Genomic DNA, 23082 nt, shown 5'->3' with positions numbered 1-23082 from the left:
AACGCCAGCCGTCTGCCGACGTCACTCAGGGCGTCCTGCCCGCGAGGCGCTGCAGCTCTGGGAGCTGCCTCAAGGAGGGAGTGGGGCTAAGAAAAATTATCTGCACAACAACTACGTATATTCATGGAGCCCCTTTAATTCAACACCTTGCAGGAGCCAGAATCCTGAATTTGGGTGGCACAGGGGTTAGCACTGTTGCCTCACAGCACGAGAGATCTGTGTTCAATTCCCGCCTCCGGTGACTGCCTGTGTGCAATTTGCATTTTCTACCGGTGTCTGGGTGGGTTTCCTACCGGTGCTCTGGTTTCCTCCCACAGTCCAAAAATGTGTTGCAGGTAGGTGGATTGGCCATGATAAATTGCCCCTTATTGTCCACGGATATACAGGTTAGGTGGGATTATAGTGGTCGGACCGGTCAAGGTAGGGTCCTCCTTTGCAGGGCTGGTGCAAACTTGATGGGCCGAATAATAACAATAAAAAGAATGGCCTCTGCACTGTCGGTATTCTACGATTCTATGCTCTCCCTAACAACGCTTTGTGTGTTCCTGCAACACATGGGCCTCGGTGACAGCTCCCCACCACCTCAAGAGTAATTAGGGATGGGCAATAATTGCTGACCTAGCTGCCATTAAGGAATCAAAACAATGCTTGAAACTAGGCCACAAAGGAGATATTAGAGAGGTAGGTTTTAAGAAGGGACTTAAATGAAGGAAGAATTGTTGGGCTGCTGGAAGGAACGGAGCGGAGAAACCCCACCGAGTACTTACCAGTGAAGCTCAGGAAGCTGATCAGCAAGGAGAGCTTCGCCAAGTCCCTGGAAGAAGACCGCACCCATAGGTCTCTTCGGCAGCGGCCTAGAACGAGGGAATCACTACAGGAGATAATCGCAAGGCTCCACAGGTACCGGGATAAAGTGCAGATCTTGAGGTGGGTGAAGAGCGCAAGAAGGTGCAAATGGGAAGGACATTCCATCCGCTTGTATCAAGAGGTCAGGCTGAATTCAACAGTGCCAAATCCACCCTGTACAAATGTGGGGTGCGGTTTGGCATGCCAAGCTATGGGTTACATACCGGGGTAAGGAACATTACTTTGACGCCCCGGAAGAAGCCAACCAGATTGTCCAGAAAAATGGACTGGGCAAACAATGGTAGAGGGCAATGGCCAGAAAGCAGGCAAAAAAACTAGACTGGCAGGGCGAACACAGGCAAAGATGTGGTGAAAGCGGGGGCGGGAGGGACAGAAGTAGACGGGGGTTAAATAGGGGAACTAGCGAGTAGGCGGGTGTATGGGAGTACAGCAAAGGACCATGCTGCGGCGTGCCTCCCGGAAGGAGAGTGCCTGGCAGAAGGTAGGGGAAAAACAGAAATTCAGGAGAAGCAAAGGACAATAAGAGGGGGGGTCGGGTGGCAGAAAAGGGGTTAAAGCCAAGGGGGGAAGGCGGACTAGGAGGGCGGAGCACAAGGACAGGGGGAAGGGTAGAGCGCTGGTTGCAGCAGACAACGCGTGGAGATGATGAAAAAGAGGAAGTAGTCGGCGCCCATCTTGAATAGTCCGTGAGCAAGGGCAGGCCCGGAAGAACCAGCGCCAGGACCACAGGTGATGTGGTTAACCCCAGAGGAAGGACAGGGGCTAGTAACATGGAACGTGAGATCTCAACGGGACGGTGATATGATTCAGAGTCCTCTCTCATCTCAAGAATCTGAGGGTGGATGTAGCTTTCCAACAGGAGACACACCTAAGAGAGAGGGACTGACTGAGGCTAAGGAAGGGCTGGGTGGGACAAAAGTTTCATTCATGTTTTGACACCAGGACAAAGGGAGTGGCCGTACTAATCAACAGGACTGTATCATTCACGGCAATGAACAGGGTGATGGAACCGGGGGACGGGGGGTACATGATGGTTAGCAGGACCTTGGAAGGAGCCCCTCTTGATGAATATATATTCCTTTTTGACCTTCCCCAGTAGTCTTGGTGAATATATATCCCGATATGATCTTCTCCCTGGACGCTGAGAAAGCCTTTGATCGAGTAGAATGGAGGTATCTCATGAAGGTGCTAGACTGGTTTGAGTTCAGAGCAGGGTTCACCACATGGGTGAAGCTACTGTACAGCGCTCATACAGCGAGCTGGTGGCAGCTGCCACAGGGAAACAAGGCGGGGTGCCCGCTATCCCCACTCCTGTTCGCGCTGGCAATCGAACTTCTGGCTGTCGCCATTAGATCAGTGGATTGGTGGATGGGCATTCTGGGAGGGGACAGGAAGCATAAAGTGTCGCTCTATGCGGATGATCTGCTCCTCTACATGTCGAACCCCCCTAGCCAGCATGGGAAAGATAACTGGACTCCTTGGGGAGTTTGGCGCCTTCTCAGGTTACAAACGCAACCTGGGAAAGAGCGAAATCTTCCCGGTGAACCCCCGAGAGGGAGGGGCGGAGCTGGAAGAACTACCGTTTAAAATGACCCAAACCAAGTTCAGGTACCTGGGGATCCAAGTGACCAGGCAGTAAATCCAATGCTATTTGACCGCAGTGTCATGATTTATTTACAGATAGAACACACAGAGGCGACATAGCAAGATATTGGGCTCTAACTGAAGAAAAGGTGTGTTCTGGGCAGGATTAGCAGGGTCGCTCCCGGCGCTACCACGTTTTGTAATGGCATTTTTTTTTAGTGCCCTGACGGGGAATGCCCCACCAAGGCTGCACTCACCGTTATTTTCTGCACTGAGAAGCTCCAACGAGTGGAGCTCCTCAATGTAGAAAGAGACCGGGACGCCATTTTTAAAGATGCACGGGTGGCACCACCAGTGCCAGTGTGCCACCCTGCACAGAGGACTTCCCCCCCACCCCTCCCCCCCAGTACCGTTCCTTCCGGACCCCGTTTGTGTGGACCAGGACTGAACGGCGGACTACTAGGGTTTCCTCAGTGAGGCCAACAGATGCCGGGTGGCTGTTAGATCCGGCGTGAACATGACTAAGTGGGTTCTTCAACTTGCTTAGCTGTGCAAGACTGGGTCCTACCCATTATAAGTGGGACCCAGACCGCGACATCTCACGAGATCTGGTTAGATCTTGTGAGGCTTAATAGCTGTTGGGGGACTTCCGGTTGCGGCGATGACCAGCTAAGCCGCACGTTTCGGCGGCTCCAGCTCGAACGGACCTTCGGGCTCTTTTAAGAGCCCCAACGGGGAATTTTTTCGGGACGCAACCCGGTGTGGGGTGAGACAACGGGGAGTCCTCCCCCCAACGAAAAAGAAAAATATCGGCGGCGGCGGCCAGATCGCGAAGAATCCTCGAGGACAGGGGCAGAAGGAAAAAGGAGCAAGATGGCGGCGGAGAGAGTCCAGGCGACATGGGGGCCGGACCAAGACGAATTTTTGAGACGGTATGTGGAGCTGCTTAAGAAGGAGGTGCTGGCCCCGATGCTACAAGCAATTGAGGGGCTTAAGGAGGCACAAAAGACCCAGGAGATGGAGCTCCGCGTGGTGGAGCAGAAGGTGACGGACAACGAAGACGAGATCCTGGGCCTGGCGGTCAAAACGCAGACGCACGAGGCGCTCCACAAAAAGTGCATTGAAAGGATTGAAGTCCTAGAAAACAGATCACGGAGAAAGAACCTTCGGATCCTGGGTCTCCCCAAGGGAGTGGAAGGAGCGGACGGCGGGGCTTACGTGAGCACGATGCTACGCTCGCTAATGGGAGCTGAGGCCCCCTCGGGCCCCTCGGAAGTGGAAGGGGCTCATCGGGTCCCTGTGAGGAGACCAAAGGCGGGAGAACCACCTAGGGCGACGATCGTGCGATTTCATCGCTTCAATGACAGAGAGGTGGTTCTGAGATGGGCCAAAAAGGTACAAAGTAGTAGATGGGAGAATGCGGTGGTATGGGTGTACCAGGATTGGAGTGCGGAGGTGGCGAGAAGGAGGGCAAGTTTTAATCGAGCCAAGGAGGTGCTACACAAGAAGAAGGTGAAATTCGGGATGTTGCAGCCGGCGCGACTGTGGGTCACGCACCAGGAGAGGCATCACTACTTCGAAACAGCGGAAGAAGCATGGACCTTCATTAAAAACGAGAAACTGGATCAGAACTGAGGGACTGATGTTAGAGGAGAAATGACAATGCCGATGTATATAGAGATGTAAATTGGGGAGGGGGGACACTAAGAAATGTGGGCGCCGGTGGGGCGGAAGAAGAGACATAGGCGGGGGATGGGGAATGGGAGTGGGGCGGCAGAGGGAGCTGCGCCACAAGGGGCGGGACAGCTATAGAGAACACGGGGCTTACTGTTCTTGTTTCCGCGCCAGAAAGATGATGGCGGGAAGATAGGCGCAAGGTAGATGGGAGTTCCCCACACGGGGGGGTCAAGGAGAGAGCGGGAGAAGCCGGGTCAGTTGACGTCAGCTGACCTTCGGAAGTAATATGGGGGGAGCAATCATGCTAGATGGGGATCTAGCGGGGGGGCGGGGGAGGGGGGAGGATAACTGGGTTGCTGCTGCAGAGATCGAAGAGGAACTGGTAAAAGAAAGGGTGGTTGGGGCGGGAATGCGCCGCCTGGGGAACGGGTGGGTGCGTGGAATCGGGACGTGGCACTGGCCTAGAGAGGGGGATGGCTAGTCGACAGGGGAGGGGGGCAGGCAGCCCCCCAGTTCGGCTGATCACGTGGAACGTGAGAGGCCTAAATGGACCGATTGAAAGGGCCCGAGTGCTCGCGCACTTGAAAGGACTGAGGGCAGACGTGGCTATGCTCCAGGAGACGCACCTGAAGGTGGCGGACCAAGTTAGGTTAAGGAAAGGATGGGTGGGACAGGTGTTCCACTCAGGGCTGGATGCAAAGAATAGAGGGGTGGCCATACTGGTGGGGAAACGGGTGTCATTCGAAGCTAGGAACATTGTAGCAGACAGCGGAGGCAGATATGTGATGGTGAGTGGCAGACTGGAGGGAATGGAGGTCGTGTTGGTTAACGTATATGCCCCGAATTGGGATGACGCGGGATTTATGAAGCGGATGCTGGGACGTATCCCGGACCTGGAGGTAGGAAACCTGATAATGGGGGGGGACTTCAACACCGTGTTGGACCCAGGGTTAGATAGATCTAGATCTAGGACCGGAAGAAAGCCGGCAGCGGCCAAGGTGCTTAGGGGGTTTATGGACCAAATGGGGGGAGTGGATCCGTGGCGATTTGTTAGGCCGAAGGCCAGAGAGTTCTCCTTCTTCTCCCATGTTCACAAGGTGTATTCCCGGATAGATTTCTTTGTTTTGGGAAGGTCACTGATCTGGAGGGTGGAAGGAACTGAGTACTCAGCCATAGCTGTTTCAGATCATGCCCCACACTGGGTGGACCTGGAACTAGGAGAGGAGAGGGAGCAGCGTTCACTCTGGCGACTGGATGTGGGATTACTGGCGGATGAGGGAGTCTGCGGAAGGGTGCGGGGATGTATCGAAAGATACCTGGAGGCCAATGACGACGGGGAGGTCCGAGTGGGAGTAGTATGGGAAGCACTAAAGGCGGTGGTCAGAGGAGAGCTGATCTCCATCAGGGCCCACAAGGGGAAAATAGAGGCCAAGGAAAGGGAAAGACTACTGGGGGAGATTTTGAGGGTAGATAAAGAATACGCGGAGGCCCCGGAGGAAGGACTATACAGGGAGAGGCGACGACTCCAGACGGAGTTCGACCTGTTGACCACAAGGAGGGCGGAGGCACAGTGGAGGAAGGCACAGGGGATGAGGTATGAATATGGGGAAAAGGCGAGTCGCCTGTTGGCCCATCAGCTGCGAAAGAGGACAGCGGCGAGGGAGATAGGGGGAATTAGGGATGAAAAGGGAGCTACGGTGCGGAGAGCAGGGAAGATAAACGAGGTGTTTAAGACCTTTTACGAGAGACTTTATAGGTCCCAACCCCGGAGGGAAAAGAGGAGATGCGGCAGTTTTTGGATCAATTAAGGTTCCCGAGGGTGGAGGAGCAGGAGATGGAAGACCTGGGGGCGCCGATTGGGGTGGACGAGGTTACCAAGGGGCTGGGGAACATGCAGGCAGGGAAGGCCCCGGGACCAGATGGGTTCCCGGTGGAATTTTATAGAAAATATGTGGACTTGTTGGCCCCGCTGCTGGTAAGGACCTTTAACGAGGCCAGAGAAGCCGGGACCCTACCCCCGACAATGTCGGAGGCGACGATATCGCTAATCTTGAAGCGGGATAAAGATCCGCTGCACTGCGGGTCCTATAGGCCTATCTCACTGCTAAATGTGGACGCCAAGTTGCTAGCAAAGGTGCTGGCAATGAGGATAGAGGATTGTGTCCCGGGGATGGTGCACGAAGACCAGACAGGGTTCGTAAAGGGGAGACAACTAAATGTCAACGTGTGACGGCTATTAGGGGTGATAATGATGCCCCCAGTTGAGGGGGAGGCAGAGATAGTGGCGGCAATGGATGTAGAGAAGGCATTTGATAGGGTGGAGTGGGAGTATCTATGGGAGGTGCTGAGGAGGTTCGGGTTCGGGGACGGGTTTGTCAGCTGGGTTAAACTCCTCTGGGGCCCCAACGGCAAGTGTGGTCAAAGGTCGGAGTATTTTCGACTATACAGGGGAACAAGACAGGGATGCCCGCAATCTCCATTACTGTTCGCGTTGGCAATTGAACCACTGGCCATCGCGCTGAGAGACTCCAGAAAATGGAGAGGGGTGATTAGAGGGGGAGAGGAACACCGAGTGTCACTCTACGCGGATGACCTACTGCTGTATGTGACGGACCCAGTGGGGGGGATGACAGAGGTCATGTAGATATTGAGGGAGTTTGGAGATTTCTCGGGATATAGGCTTAACATGGGAAAGAGTGAGCTTTTTGTGATACACCCTGGGGACCAGAGTAGAGGGATAGATGGCCTACCGCTAAGGAGAGTGGAAAGAAACTTCCGATACCTGGGGATTCAGATAGCCAGGAGTTGGGGAACCTTACACAGACTTAATCTGACACGACTGGTGGAACAAATGGAAGAGGATTTCAAAAGGTGGGACATGCAGCCGCTGTCACTGGCGGGCAGAGTGCAGGCAATTAAGATGATGGTCCTCCCGAGGTTCCTATTTGTGTTCCAATGTCTCCCTATACTGATCACTAAGGCCTTTTTTAAAAAAATAGATAGGAGCATCACGAGCTTCGTGTGGGCAGGGAAGGTCCCGAGGGTAAGAAGGGGGTTCCTACAACGTAGTAGAGACAGAGGGGGACTGGCGTTGCCGAATTTGGGCGACTACTGGGCCGCCAATGTGGCGATGATTCGTAAATGGATGATAGAGGGAGAGGGAGCGGCGTGGAAAAGATTGGAGATGAAGTCCTGCAAAGGGACGAGTTTAAAAGCGCTGGTGACGGCGCCACTACCACTCTCACCAAAAAAATTTACCACAAACCCAATGGTGGCGGCAACATTAAGTATCTGGGGGCAATGGAGGCGACAGAGGGGTGTGCTGGGAGCCTCGGTGTGGTCCCCGATCAGGAACAACCATAGGTTTGCCCCAGGGAGGCTGGACGGAGGATTCCAGAGCTGGCACCAGGTAGGAATCAGGAGAGTGGGAGATTTATTTATAGACGGGACGTTTGCGAGCTTGGGAGCGCTTGAGGAAAAGTATAAGCTGCCCCGGGGAAATTTCTTTAGATATATGCAGGTGAGAGCGTTCACGAAACAACTGGTGAGGGAATTTCCGCTGCTCCCGACACAAGGGATCCAGGACAGGGTGCTTTCGGGGGTGTGGGTCGGGGAGGGCAAAGTGTCAGAGATATACCGGGAGATGAGAGAAGAGGGGGAGGAGTTGGTGGGCGAACTGAAGGGAAAATGGGAAGAAGAGCTCGGGGAGGAGATTGAGGAGGGTTTGTGGGCTGATGCCCTAAGCAGGGTAAATTCCTCTTCCTCGTGTGCCAGGCTTAGCCTGATCCAATTTAAGGTGCTGCATAGAGCACACATAACGGGAGCAAGGTTGAGCAGGTTCTTCGGAGTGGAGGACAAGTGTGGGAGGTGTGGGGGAAGCCCGGCGAACCACACACATATGTTTTGGTTGTGTCCGGCACTGGAGGGGTATTGGAGGGGAGTGACGGGAGTGATCTTGAAGGTGGTGAAGGTCCGGGTCAAGCCAGGCTGGGGGTTAGCTTTATTTGGAGTTGCGGATGAGTTGGGAGTGCAGGAGGCGAAAGAGGCCGATGTCGTGGCCTTTGCGTCCCTAGTAGCCCGGCGTAGGATTTTACTCATGTGGAAGGAAGCGAAACCCCCCGGGCTGGAGGCCTGGATAAACGATATGGCGGGGTTCATAAAACTGGAGCAGATGAAGTTTGCGCTGAGAGGATCGGCTCAAGGGTTCACCAGGCGGTGGCAACTGTTCCTCGACTACCTAGCGGAACGTTAGAGGGAAGATAGATGACCAGCAGCAGCACCCCAGGGGGAGGGGGGGGTAAATTGTTTGGGTTTTTGGAGGGGGAGAGGGGGCGGGGGGAGTATTACTTCGTGTTATTTGGTTAGTTTACTATGTTAGTTACAAAATGTTATATTGCAGTTATCATGTTACTTTTATTTTTATTTCTTTGAATTGTAAGGGAAAAAATTGTGTTTGAAAACTTTAATAAAATATATATATATTTTTTAAAATAGCTGTTGGGAATCCCTGGGGAAGCCTCTCCCAGGATCTGCTGGCCACTTTGCATCCCAGTTCCGGCAAGACTCAGCCGGTAGATCGCACCCATAGAAATGCAGTGCTGGAGATTAGATGTGGGGCTGTTGGGGGACCAAGTTCTGTGATAATATTGGGAAAGTAATTGAGGAATATGTGAGGTTCAATTGTACGGGGGAAGTTTTGCAGGCGGTGGTTTGGGAAGCTCTAAAGGAGATGGTGAGGGGGGAGGTGATCTCGTTTAAGGCAGAGGTGGGCCGTATGTTGGCAGGCCAGCTTCGGAGGGAGGCAGGGGCGAGGGAAATTGTTCAGTTGCGGGATAGGGCAGGGAAGTTGGTGCTGGCTCCAGATCAGATTAATAGAGTGAGGAGTTTTACCAGAGATTGTATAGGTCGGAGCCACCTGAGGGGGATCGGGAGATGCAGGAATTCATGGATGGTTTGGAATACCCGAGGTTGGGGAAGGGGGATAGGAACATATTGGATGGGGCAGTAGCGGAGCAGGAAATAAAAGATGTGATTGGGAGGATGCAGTCGGGGAAGGAAGCATGGCCAGATGGGTTTCTGGTGGAGTATTACAAGAAATTTAAAGATAAGTTGGCGCCGCTGATGGTGGGGATGTTCGAGGAGGCGATAGGGAAGAGGGTGTTGCCACAGATTTTGGGGCAGGCATCGATCTCTCTGTTGCTCAAGAAGGATAAGGATCACTTCCGGTGACGGCGGGCGGGAGGCAGCCGCACATTGGAAGGCTCCCGTTCGGGAACGGCATTTTCGCGGAGTAACGCCCGGTCCTAGGGCCAGCGACGGCAGTAAAAGTCGGGGGATAGCGCAAGGAGAAGAAGGATGTCGAAAATCACCAAAAAAACAGCCGGGAAACAAGCGGCTGAAAGTCCGCTGGAGAGGGGAAAGGTCACCGCGGGGTCAACAAAGAAAATGGAGGCTGGAGCACCAGGGGAGGCCGCAGTGCTTACGGCTGAACTAACTAAGGTGATGGCTGCGGAATTCCAAAAGCAGTTGGCGCAGATTGAGAAATGTATGGAGATGGTGAGGAAGGAGATGAGGGAGGTTTTGAATGTGCTGGTGGAGGAGGCGGTTTCCCCGGTGAAGACGGCAGTGGCGAGCGCAGTGGCGGAGGTGCGAGAGCAAGGGGAGGCGCTGAAGGAAGTGGAGGAGACGGTATTGCAGCACGGTGATCAACTTGCCTCGATGGGGAAGGAGATGCGGAAGGTGATGGACACGAACAACAATCTGAGAGGAAAAATGGAAGATCTGGAAAACAGATCCAGGCGACAGAATTTGAGGGTCGTGGGGCTGCCCGAAGGAGTTGAAGGACCGAAGCCGACTGAGTATTTTGCCCCGATGCTGGCAAAACTACTGGGGGAGGGGGAGGCTCCCTCCCGATATGAACTGGGTCGGGCTCATCGGTCGTGGAGGCCTGTACCAAAGGCGAGTGAGCCGCCAAGGGCAGTGACTCTGTGCTTCCGTAGGTACAGTGTGAAGGAGAAGGTCCTGTGCTGGGCCAAGCAGAAGCGGGTGGTGCAGTGGGCTGGAGCTGGTATACGTGTATACCAGGACTTTACGGTGGAGCTGGCGAAGAGGCGGGCTGCCTTCAACCGCGTGAAGCGTGCACTGTACATTGGCAAGGTGCAGTGCGGCATTGTATATCCAGCGAAGCTGAGGGTGACTTACAAGCTCAGGGACTTTTATTTTGGAACGGCGGAAGCAGCGGAGGAGTTTGCGAAGGCAGAAGGACTGTGGCAGAACTGACAAATTGAGGAATGGTCATGTGCCGATGTAACCTCATGACTGTATTTTCTTCTTTTGTTTTTGTATCACTGCGCGCGGGTGTAGAGGCTAAAGGAGCCAATGTTGCATATATTTGGACAAGGGAAGGGACGGGACTTTCACTCGAAAGGAGGGCTCTTTGGGGTGGAGGTGGATATGCGGGGTTTGTGTGCTAAAAGGGGATCTTTGGGCTTTCCTAGGGCCGGGCAAGGGGGAAAGAAAGGAACCCGGGCGGGGGCCTCCACGCTGGCCGGTTTAAGCCGGCCAGTGAACGGGAGTGAGGTGGGGGGAGGGGCTGCGGCCATCGGAGCCTGACAGAACGGGGTCTGAGTGGTCTAGCCGGGGTGGAAAGTTGGGGGGAGGGAACCGAGGTTGGGGGAGGGAACCGAGGTTGGGAGGAGGAGTTTTACAAGAGGCATTGGATGGGAGGAGCTGGCGACTTGGGGCGGCGGGGGGGGGGGGGTACAACTTTGGGGTATCATGTACGGTACTCTCTTAGAGGGTGGTTGGGGAGGGGGTGGAGAGCCGTGTAGATTAAGGGTGACTACGGGTAATCCCTGATTCCTTTTTGTCATTTGTTTATGTAAACAGGCGGGTTGAGGTTTGGGGGTTGGAGGGCGGATGGGATTGTTGTTATTATGGGGACGGACATATCTTGCTGATTATTGTTTATAGTTGATGGGTGTAAATGTGGGAGAAAACGTGAAAAAGGAGGAGAATAAAAAAAAATTTTTTTTTTAAAAGAAGGATAAGGATCCTGGAAGCACGGTGGTGCAGTGGTTAGCACTGCTACCTCACGGCACCGAGGTCCCAGGTTCAATCCCGGCTCTGGGTCACTGTCCGTGTGGAGTTTGCACATTCTCCTCGTGTTTGCGTGGGTTTCGCCCACAACCCAAAGATGTGCAGGGCAGGTGAATTGTCCACGCTAAATTGCCCTTAATTGGAAAAAATGAATTGGGTACTCTAAATTTTTTTTTTAAAAGAAGCATAAGGATCCGACAGAATGTGGGACATATAGGCCCATATCACTTTTGAATGTGTACGCAAAGATGGTGGCGAAGGTATTGGCTGGTAGGTTGGAGGAGGGCTTTCCGAATGTGAAAGGAGAAGATCAGACTGGGTTTGTCTAGGGGAGGCAGCTCTTTCGAACATTAGGAGGGTATTGAATGTGGTTATGGCACCGGCGGAAGGGAGGGAGACAGAGGTGGTTGTGGCATTGGACGCCGAGAAGGCGTTTGACCGAGTAGAATGGGGGTATTTGATGGCAGTTCTGGAGTGGTTGGAGATGGGCCACGATTTGTAGATTGGGTAAAGCTAATCTATAGGAAACTGAGGGTGAGTGTCCGCACGAGTAACATGAATTTGGGATATTTTGCTCTGAACGTGGGACCAGGCTGGGATGTCCTATGCCCCCCCCTGTCATTGAGTTCGGAGGTGAGGAAAGGGATAGTGCAGGGGGGGGATAGAGCTTAGGGTATCTTTGTATGTAGACGACTTGATGTTGTATGCATCGGGTCGATGGGGGGCATATTGGAGTTGCTTCGAGTATTTGGATCTTTTTCGGGATATAAACGTAATTTAGAGGAAAGGGAATATTTTATGGTGTCTCGGCCAGGGGTGGAGGACTACCATTCCGTAAGACAGGGACTCACTGGGGTGCAGGTGGCATGGGATTGGGAGGGGACTCCGTAAGTATAACATTACTAGTTTGGTGGGTAGGGTGAAAGCAGATCTGACAAGGTGGGATGGTCTCCCTCTTTTGCTGGCAGGTCGGGTACAGGCAATTAAAATGAACGTGTTGCCGCGGTTCTTGCTTATTTTTCAGTGCCTGTCGATCTTCCTGCCAAAGGCATTTTTCAGGGAGGTTGAAAAGATAATTACCTCATCTATATGAGGGCGGGGGGAAGGTGGCTAGATTACGAAGGTGCTGTTGCAGAGAGGACGGCAGTCAGGGGGGGTTGGGTCTTCCAAATTTACTATATTTACAGATATCTGCCGCTTTAAACCTGCAGCATTTGAACAGCATCCGTTTCATGAAATAGGTTCAATGCATAGGGGACTCTTCTCCTGATATCCTTGTAGCACCATCGATCACACACGAGGCAAGACGTATAGAACTTCAATCGAGGCTTTATTGAGCAGACTTGTTCCCCAGCAGCTCAGTCACAGAATGCAGCTGCTGGGAGCAAACCGGGTTCTTATACCCCGCCTATCTGGGTGGAGCCCAGTAGGCGGCAGATCCAATCGGGACCCAGCATCTGTCCTCCAATAGCTCCTCGGCATTCATGGTGTACCGTATTACCCCTAATACATACCACCACATTCTCCCCTTGTTAAAAAAGAACCCGGCGGGGTGGTATGGTGGTAGGGGTTTACAGGGTCGGTGCCTTAACCATTGAACTAGAGACAATCATGCCGCTTTTACTGGGCCACTGAATTATTCACATTTTACCCGATTAGCAGCGTTAACTATTTACAACAATGCCGCTTTACTGGGCCACTGAATTATATACATCTTAAGTCGATTCGATGAGTCGAGATGGTGCTCTGGTCGCCCTTTCCGATCGTCTCAGCCCCGGTGGTGGTGGTGGTGCTGGCTCGGGTCCGGTCGACTCTGGGAGCATCGCGCTGTTCCTCTCTGTTTCCTTACTCCTGGGCGGGCCTGGGAGGAGAACCGATCCCCCCGGGAAGGGGGTGGCTGTGGGGTGCACCAGCGGGAGTGAGGGGGTGGTGATTGGTGTTGGGGGGTGTGGGGAACTCTGGCGGGCGCCAGGTCCCGCAGAGAGACCGTGTCCTGTCGGCCGTCTGGGTACGCCACGTAGGCGTACTGCGGGTTTGCGTGGCGTAGATGTACCTTTTCCACCAGTGGGTCTGATTTGTGCGCCCGCACATGTTTCCGGAGCAGGATGGTTCCCGGGGCTGCCAGCCAGGTCGGAAGTGACGTTCCAGAAGCGGACTTCCTAGGAAAGACAAGGAGGCGCTCGTGAGGCGTTTGGTTCGTGGTGGTACACAGCAGGGACCGGATGGAATGAAGGGCATCCGGGAGTACTTCCTGACAGCGGTAAGTTGGGAGACTCCTAGACCGTAGGGCCAGTAGGACGGTCTTCCAGACCGTTCCGTTCTCCCTCTCTACCTGCCCGTTCCCCCAGGGGTTGTAGCTGGTCGTCCTGCTCAAGGCTATGCCCTTGCTGAGCAGGAATTGACGCAGCTCGTCACTCATGAAGGAGGACCCCCTATCGCTATGGATGTAGGCGGGGAAACCGAACAGGGTAAAGATGGTGCATAGTGCTTCAATGACCATGGCCGCGGTCATGTCGGGGCAGGGGATGGCGAAGGGGAAACGGGAGTATTCGTCAACGACGTTAAGAAAGTACGTGTTGCGATCAGTGGAGGGGAGGGGGCCTTTGAAGTCCACACTGAGGCGTTCCAAGGGACGGGAAGCCTTTATCAGGTGCGCTCTATCTGGCCTGAAAAAATGCGGTTTGCGTTCTGCGCAGATTTTGCAGTTCCTGGTGACTGTTCGGACCTCCTCGACGGAGTACGTGAGGTTGCGGGCCTTTATGAAGTGGGAGAAACGAGTGACCCCCGGGTGGCAGAGGTCCTTGTGGAGGGCTTGGAGACGGTCCACTTGTGCGTTGGCACAAGTGCCGCGAGATAGGGCATCGGACGGCTCGTTCAGCTTTCCGGGACGATACAAGATCTCATAATTGTAGGTGGAGAGTTTGATCTTGAACAGCATCCGTTTGATCTTGTCGTTTTTTTATCTTGCCCCGCTGTGCATTATCGAACATGAAGGCTACCGACCGTTGGTCAGTGAGGAGAGTGAATCTCCTACCGGCCAGGTAATGCCTCCAATGTCGCACAGCTTCCACTATGGCTTGGGCCACCTTTTCTACTGAGGAGTGGCGAATTTCTGAAGCGTGGAGGGTCCGGGAGAAAAAGGCCCACGGGTCTGCCCGCTTGGTTGAGCGTGGCCGCCAGAGCTACGTCGGATGCGTCGCTCTCGACTTGGAAGGGGAGGGACTCGTCGATGGCGCGCATCGTGGCCTTTGCGATATCCGCTTTGATGCGGCTGAAGGCCTGGCGGGCCTCTGTCGACAGGGGAAAAGTAGTGGACTGGATTAGTGGGCGGGCCTTGTCTGCGTACTGGGGGACCCACTGGGCGTAATAAGAAAAGAAGCCCAGGCAACGTTTCAGGGCTTTGGCACAGTGGGGGAGAGGGAACTCCATGAGTTCGGGGTCGGGGCCTATCACTCCATTACGCACTACGTAGCCAAGGATGGCTAGACGGTCGGTGCTAAACACGCATTTTTCTTCGTTGTAGGTGAGGTTGAGGGCGTTAGCGGTCTGGAGGAATTTGCGGAGGTTGGCGTCGTGGTCCTGCTGGTCGTGGCCGCAGATGGTGACGTTGTCGAGGTACGGGAACGTGGCCCGTAAACCGTGCTGGTCAACCATTCGGTCCATCTCCCATTGGAAGACCGAGACTCTGTTCGTGACGCCGAATGGAACCCTTAAGAAGTGGTATAGCCGCCCGTCTGCTTCGAAGGCAGTGTACTTGCGGTCACCGGGGCGAATGGGGAGCTGGTGGTAGGCGGACTTAAGGTCCACGGTGGAGAAGACCTTGTACTGTGCAATCTGATTGACATGTCGGATATGCGGGGAAGAGGGTACGCATCTAGCTGCGTGTACCTGTTGATGGTCTGACTGTAGTCTACAACCATCCTCTGCTTCTCCCCTGTCTTCACAACTACCACCTGGGCTCCAGGGACTAGTGCTGGCCTGGATTATGCCTTCCTTCAGCAGCCGCTGGACTTCGGACCTGATAAACGTCCGGTCCTGGGACCTGATAAACGTCCGGTCCTGGGTGCTGAACCGTCTGCTCCTAGTGGCGACGGGTTTGCAATCCGGGATGAGGTTCGCAAACAAGGAGGGCGGTTCGACCTTGAGTGTCGCGAGGCCGCAGATAGCCAGTGGGGGTATAGGGCCGCCAAATATGAATGTTAAGTTCTGGAGGTTGCATTGGAAGTCCAACCCCAGGAGGGTGGGAGCGCAGAGGTGGGGGAGGACATACAGCCGGTAATTTTTGAACTCTCTCCCCTGCACCGTGAGGTTTGCGATGCAGAACCCTTTGATTGCAACGGAGTGGGACCCCGCCGCCAGGAAAATATTTTGGGGTGCTTGGCCGAATTACAAGGGAACAGCGTCTTAACGTGTCCGGATGAATAAAACTCACTGTGCTCCCCGAGTCGATCAAACACGGCGTCTCATGCCCGTTCACCAGCACCTTTGTCGTTGTCGTCTGGAGCGTCCGGGGCCGCGACTGGTCGAGGGTCACCGATGTCTCACGTGGTTGGTGCATCAGATCGTTGTCTTTAGGCAGTGTGGAGCCGTCCACACTGGGGTCCTTGCCTGTCAGCCAAGATGGCGGCGTCCATGGATCGCACGCGGTCGGGGGTGGACAAAATGGCCACGCCCATGGGTCGCACGCGGCCGGGGGTGGACAAAATGGCCGCTCCCATGGATCGCACGCGGCCCGTGGGTAGGAAGATGGCGGCGCCCGTCCCCCCCTCGTGATGTCCGGGGTCCAAAATGGCGGTGCCCGTTGGACGCCCGTGGGTCGCTGGGGGGGTTGAGTCCTTGATCCCGTTTCTTCCCCGGAGATAACGGCGACCCCACGGGACTGGCACACCGCTGCGTAGTGCCCCTTTTTACCGCAGCTTTTACAGGTGGCCGAGCGGGCCGGGCAGATCTGGCGGGGTGCTTTGGCTGCCCACAAAAACAGCGGGGCCCCCCCAGGTGGTCTGGGATTCTGGCCGCGCACGCTTGCGGAGGGGTGGGGGGTTGCCGGGGGTCGGTCGCGGTGGGGGTCCACGGAGCCCAAGGGGCTGTAGCGCGGTCGGGGGCAGAGGCGCGGGCGTTTTGGGAGGCCACGTCGAGGGACGCTACAAGGGCCCGTGCCTCTGTGAGTCCGAGAGAGTCTTTCTCTAAAAGTCTCTGGCGAATTTGCGACGATGCCAAACCTGCTACGTAAGCGTCTCTGATCAGGAGGTCCGTATGTTCGTTCGCCGTAACCGCTGGGCAGTTGCAGTTTCTTCCCAGGATCGTTAGAGCATTGAAGAATTCGTCCAGCGATTTCCCCGGGGATTTGTCGTCTCGTCGCGAGCTGGTAGCGTGCATAGACCTGGTTGACGGGCCTAATGTAGATCTCCTTCAGCAAGTTGATCGCCGCTGGGAATTCTTCCGCGTCCTCGATGAGTGAGTAGATTTCGGGACTCACCTTGGAATGCAGGACCTGCATCTTCTGGTCTTCTGTTGGTCTGCCGGGGGCCGTTCGGAGGTATCCCTCAAAGCACGCCAGCCAGTGCTTAAACGCCGATGTTGCGTTAGCTGCTTGGGGGCCGATTCGCAGGCACTCCGGGGCGATCCGGAGCTCCATATTCCTTTTTAAGTCTGCTCAATAAATTGTAGCACCATCGATCACACACGAGGCTAGATGTAGAGAACTTCAATCGAGGCTTTATTGAGCAGACTTGTTCCCCAGCAGCTCAGTCACAGAATGCAGCTGCTGGGAGCAAACCGGGTTCTTATACCCCGCCTATCTGGGTGGAGCCCAGTAGGCGGCAGATCCAATCGGGACCCAGCATCTGTCCTCCAATAGCTCCTCGGCATTCATGGTGTACCGTATTACCCCTAATACATATCACCACACTCCTGATTTTTTTCACTGTTATTCGGACAGTGATCCACACCCCTTGGCCTGGTGTTCGAGAAGCTGTTGCAACCAGAACTCAAATGCTGAGTCGTGCAGTATCGGCATGAGGTCCAATCCAGAAGCTAAAACCAGTAGAATATCCACCAATAGCAGCAGAGCTCAAATGTTGTCTCCTTCTGTGTCTTCTGATCTGCTGCCTTTTTCATTCCACTATCCACATCGAAATCCACAACAACACTTGATCTTGGCCAAAAGGCAGATGTCATCCACCAATCAAAAAACATGGTAGACAACTACGGCAGCAATTCGGACTGACCAAAATGTCCGACAAAGCCCCCACCTGCAATAACCACAGGTTCACACCAGCACTCACTGACGCCACCTTCAAAAGGTGGAGACAGGACAGGGAGACATTGACAGTGAGGGACCTATATACTGTTGGTAGGGTCATAACACTGGAAGATCTGACGCAGAGATTCCAACTAGCTAAAGGCAACAAACTCAGATACCTGCAGCTTAAAAACTTCCTACGGGAGGATACAAGGACATACCCGCGACCACCACGACAGACACTATCAGAAGAGCTACTGGACGCAGACATCCTAGGCAGAGGGAACTGTAGTGACATGTACGAAAAACTGCTAGAGAGGGCCGACACTGAACCGGACACGACAAGGAGGAAATGGGAGGAAGACTTGGGGTTCGAAATAGGGTGGGGATTCTGAAGCGAAGCACTGCACAGGGTCAACTCTACCTCCACATGCGTGAGGCTCAACCTAACGCAGCTAAAAGTGGTACATAGAGCCCACTTGACCAGAACCCGAATGAGCAGGTTCTTCCCGGAGGTGGAGGATAGATGTGAACAGTGCCAAGGTGGCCCGGCCAACCATGCCCACATGTTCTGGGCTTGCCCCAGACTTGCTGGGTACTGGACAGGCTTCTTCGAGGCAATGTCCTAAGTGGTAGGGATGAGGGTGGAGCCATGCCCAAAAGTGGCGGTCTTGGGGTATCAGACCAGCTGAATCTCTTCATGGGGAGGAGGGCGGACTCCCTTGCCTTTGCCTCCCTGATCACCCGCCATAGAATCCTGCTCGGTTGGCGATCAGCAGCACCAGCTAAAGCTACAGACTGGTTGTCCGACCTATCGGAATTTCTCCAAATAGAGAAAATCAAATTCACCATCCGTGGGTCGGAAGAGGTCTTCCACAAAACATGGGAGCCATTCACCCGACTGTTCCGCGACCTGTTTGTGGCCACACATAAATAAATAAATAGCCAGTAGCCAGGGAGAAATAGCCAGAACTAGGAAAGCGAGGGAGACCGGGGGTGGGGGGGAGCATGGTGAGGTAGCAAAACCCAGCAAGAAAGAAAGAATGGGGGGGCAGCAGTGAAGGAGGGAGGGGGGGGTCAGGGAGGGGGGGGGGGGGTGGCAGGTAGAGACGATTGTATGCTGAGCCAGTAGATGACAGACTGTAAATAGAGAAACCTAAGAAGGAGCCTTTGGGTACTGCACAATAAATGAAAAGGAACGGCAATATATATAATTTTGAAAATGCCAAGAAAAAGATTTTTTTTAAAACACGGTAGACAACCCCCCCATGGTGACTTTAAAGCCCACCCTCTGTGCACTCATCCCAGGACAAGCAGACGAAGACCTAGCACCAGGAGGCATCCATGTTTCAATGGCCCGAAAGAACGGGACGGAGCATGACTGCGTTGTGCAAGTAGAGGAGGACACTAGTGGAGGCTTGGCAGAAGAGCTACTGGTGGGAGAGGGCGTGAGCGACTTATATGTGGATGGAGCAAGGAAGTATATAGGAGGAGAGCCCCGTACGGCATGGGCTGTAGTGGATACTGAAGGTGAGTTGATTGCAGGAGAACAGATCCCTGGGAACCACTCAGCACAAATAGCTGAATTAATAGCTTTAACGAAGGCCCTGGAATGGGGCAAGGGAAAGCGAATCAATGTGTACACTGACAGTAGGTACGCTTTTGGTGTAGTTCAGGATTATATGACAGCTTAGAGTAGGCGAGGGTTTGTGACCTCCAGTGGAGGACATTGGCATTGGCTGCTTCTGCACTTGTAATAGGAATTATCTGGATTTGTAGATGGGCCACCAGAGTGGCTCAGGAAATGGGACAAAGGCACGGAGAGGATGTATACGACGAAGGAGTGGAGATGATGCGAATGATATAATACTAATTGAGCGCCGGACGGTGTTTGTTTATACCCAACGGAGGGTTCTCTCAATCCTTGTGACTATGGGACTACCCATGAGGGTATGGTTTCAACTGCATCCAGTGCCGCCACCGCGAACAAGGTTTCTTGTCTATTAAGGCACATGTTTGTCCAGCAAGGATTCTGTTGCTAGCACACTTTGGGGCCCCACTTCATCTCTGGTTGCAGCCATCAACATCGACCACCTTGCCATGGACACGGAAGGAGCCGGACATTGCTGAAACAAAAACCAATGATCGAATGTATACTAATGTCATGCGGGTGTGTTGGGATGCTGTAAATGTTATGAGATATACAAAGGGGAGGAGTGGTATAGGTTTTTATTATGATGGGGCTCAGGACGTATGCACAAACGGGACTCTATACGTCCCCGTGGGGCAGCTTATACGAATTACTTGCAATTACGAAATACTTATGCCCTATATCAGTTGGGAACCCAGGATCAAAGGAATTGCAGATGATATGGAAAGCTGGGACGCAGGACCTTAGCCCCCAGGCAAGATGACATTGTTTTTTAAAATGACCGATCAGAGAACGTTAAATGCCATCAATGGCTCAAATCGCCCAATTGTGAAATATAAAGTTATAGGGGACCGTCTGGAAATTCACTGGATAGATCCCTGCCAGGCACCTAACCGTACTGAAAAGCATGAGATGATATGTGATAGATTAACAGCTTTGTATCAGGGAAGTGCGGTAGGCAGCCAGTCAGCACAGGAGCCCGAGAATTGGGTGGGATATTGTAGGAAGCAAGGACCCCACCGGATAAGGGTGGGGATCAGGCAGAAGCCTACCACCACCACTGTGACACCGGCGGACTCTGGCTCGGTTACAACCACGAGTCCAAGGACAAACCCCAAGCCCGAATGTGATGAGCATATCACCAGCCATACTGTGGGACACGGGTTAGTTCTGACCCCCACTGATGAATCAGTGACGATAGTACCAGGATATTAACATGTGAAAGTTATGATTAATTTCGCCAGCCCACACTTACCAGCTTATTGCTATGGTCAAGGATTGTTTGTAGCCTTGGAAAGAGGGATTTTGGATGGGAGTGGATTGACAACACGTAAGCGACAACAGAGAGACATAGTGCAACTGGCAGTTGGAGGATATGGGTAGGAGTTTCGACTGTCAATGCCCTTAGCATTGCTGAGATAAGTGAAGAGATTGAGGTTATGAAAGGGCAAACGAGAACTGCAGTTAAGGACATATACCAGGATGCCGAAATGGCTATTGACCTTAGACAGCAGTCAATCAGCTTGTGTGGAAAGAACTTAAACAGTTGCAACCACATCAGACCACAATTAATGAGTTAATTGATAGACAGAGTGCTGTCTCAAAGGAAGTGTACCGCATGCAGGCATGTAATAGGTATGCAACACACTTATTACAAAGCCTTCAGGCCAATCTACTCCAGCTGGATGCACACCAAGTACCTAATTGGGTGAGCAACGATCAATTGGAGACTTGGGTAAAAACGGCCCACCAAGCTCCTGAATGCCTAAGGGAGTTGACATTGACCAGTCGCGTTCCCTTTACCAATGATAACCACACCCTCCTCGTGGGAATGATGTTGCATATTCCCAAGGCAGGATAGAACAGTACTCATGAACTTCTTCAGTTGAACAACTTGGGACACTATGCGAATGGTGTGTTAGTTAAACTGAAGGATGCTCCTGAACATGCAATCCAAAGGGCAGATAGGATATACTCTATCAACCTCCAGGTATGCAAAGGAGGGGGAAATAACTGGTTGTGCTCAGAGAGAGCCATTAGTACGGAAGATTACTGCGGGTACACTACCTATGAGAACTGCACATTAGCGGTCAAAGTAAACAACCAGACTGTGTTTAATAGTGCTCAATACTTGGTCAATTACTACATTGTGACATTGTACAACAACTATACCAAGCGTGGCATTGTGTGTGAATTGCCTGGGCATAATGTTGTTCTGACCAATTTATCTGCGTCTATTACCATTAGCCATCATGAACTGTCTCCATACAGGAAGGTGTCCATCGTGGAAACAGATGACATCAAGTGAACTGATGATGACCAATGGATTCACCGATACATCCAGAAGGGACTTACACGCATCTCACGCTTGCGAGCCGACTGGGAAGGACTTAAGAAGGAGGCAACGCAAATTGACTACCTCTGGAACAACGAGTGGGAGCTCATCGAGACTCACGCCGAGAAGGCTGAGGAACTGTTTAAATCACAGAACTTTGTCTCTAAAACATGGAATTGGGGACTGAATACCAATATCCATCCATGGATATGTATTATGTCACACATTGTTGTCATTTTGCAGCTATTTCAGACGCCGCATTAGGGAATGGCAGACAGACAGTTGCCCCCTAGATAAAAGGGAACTGTTACAGCTCTTACCTGTTGACCATTCCACACCTAGGCCTGACTCCGACAAGTTCAGTATGTCTAGTTAATGGCTTATTCTTGGGCTAGCCAAGGGGCAAAAGAGGTGATTGAAGGGGGTGTCCAGTGATGAGACCTCTTAAAACTGAATAGCTAGGATGCCACTAGAGTAGTTTTACATAAATTAGTTTATTAAGGATTGAGATTAATTATACACTGGGTAATTATTATTAACCATTAAACCTGTATTTTGGGACATAGCAGTGATAATCATGTAACTCTGGCTACAAGCATAGCCACAATGCATGATGGGATTTAGGCTAGCTAACTTGCCCAAGTTTTTGAGTCACAGGAGATGTGTAATCAGCAGATTACATAGTAAGCAAGATTTTATCAGTGGCCCCCAATATCCTCTGGAAGTGAAAAGGAAGCCACTTTTGATATCCTGGCTCTCTGAAACAATCCACGGAGTAAAAAGGATGCCAGTTCTGTCATCCTGTTTTTAACTGAACAAATGGTCGGCAGGATGCTAGGATGGGGAAAACAACTTAAGATTGACAATAAAGCTTTTCAACAGATAACAGGATGAGGCTCAATCATGGGTTGATCGCAATTTTATTGGATAAAGTTTAAACATGACAGCTTCAGGGATTGGATCGAGTCCAACTGGGGTGGGCTATTGATTTTTGGAAATTGTATAATTAATGTGTTTTTATCAGTGTTTAGTAGCTAGATCTTGGCAACGATCCAGATCTCATCTCGTGTACACGAACTCAAGCTTGAGAAAATAAAACCGTCTTATCCAGCTTGTTGATGTATCTGTTGCTCTCTGTACTGAGTTGAGCCACAAGGAAGAATCCCACATGAAAGCTGACGCAATACACAGAATGCTCCTACAGGAATAAATGGGTATTTTCTGGTTGGCGATCAGTGACTAGTGGTCTGCCTAAGGGATCAGTGTTGGGTCCGCAATTGTTTAAAATTTATATAGCTGATCTGGAGTTGGGGACCAAGTGTAATGTGCCAAAGTTCGCAGATGACACTAAGATGAGTGGTAGAGCCAAGTGTACAGTGGACACAAAGGGGATGGTTGATCAGCGAAAGGGGGGGGCAATGAGCCCCAAAACTAGGCTGATCACCTGGAATGTTCGAGGGTTAAATGGGCCTGTCAAGATGGCATGGGTGTTTGCGCATCTTAGGGGACTGAAGGCAGACGTGGTAATGTTGCAGGAGACGCACCTTAGAGTAACTGACCAGATTAGATTGAGGAAAGGCTGGGTCAGCCAGTTCTTTCACTCGGGACTAGACTCAAAGACTAGAGGGG

At 52.6% G+C, this 23082-nt stretch overlaps 1 long non-coding RNA gene across 1 annotated transcript; it reads left to right on the top strand.

Annotated features, from left to right (window-relative positions):
- Positions 1–44: 44 nt before the first annotated feature.
- On the top strand, positions 45–22564 carry LOC140388123 (uncharacterized). Its single transcript, XR_011934098.1, has 2 exons — positions 45–927; positions 21390–22564. It is a non-coding gene; the product is annotated as an uncharacterized lncRNA (long non-coding RNA).
- The last annotated feature ends 518 nt before the right edge of the window (positions 22565–23082 follow it).

This window comes from Scyliorhinus torazame, chromosome 13 (genome assembly GCF_047496885.1).
Source record: "Scyliorhinus torazame isolate Kashiwa2021f chromosome 13, sScyTor2.1, whole genome shotgun sequence".
NCBI lineage: Eukaryota > Metazoa > Chordata > Chondrichthyes > Carcharhiniformes > Scyliorhinidae > Scyliorhinus > Scyliorhinus torazame.
The sequence above is the reverse complement of the archived record's forward strand: the minus strand, read 5'-3'. Positions and strand labels throughout refer to the sequence as shown.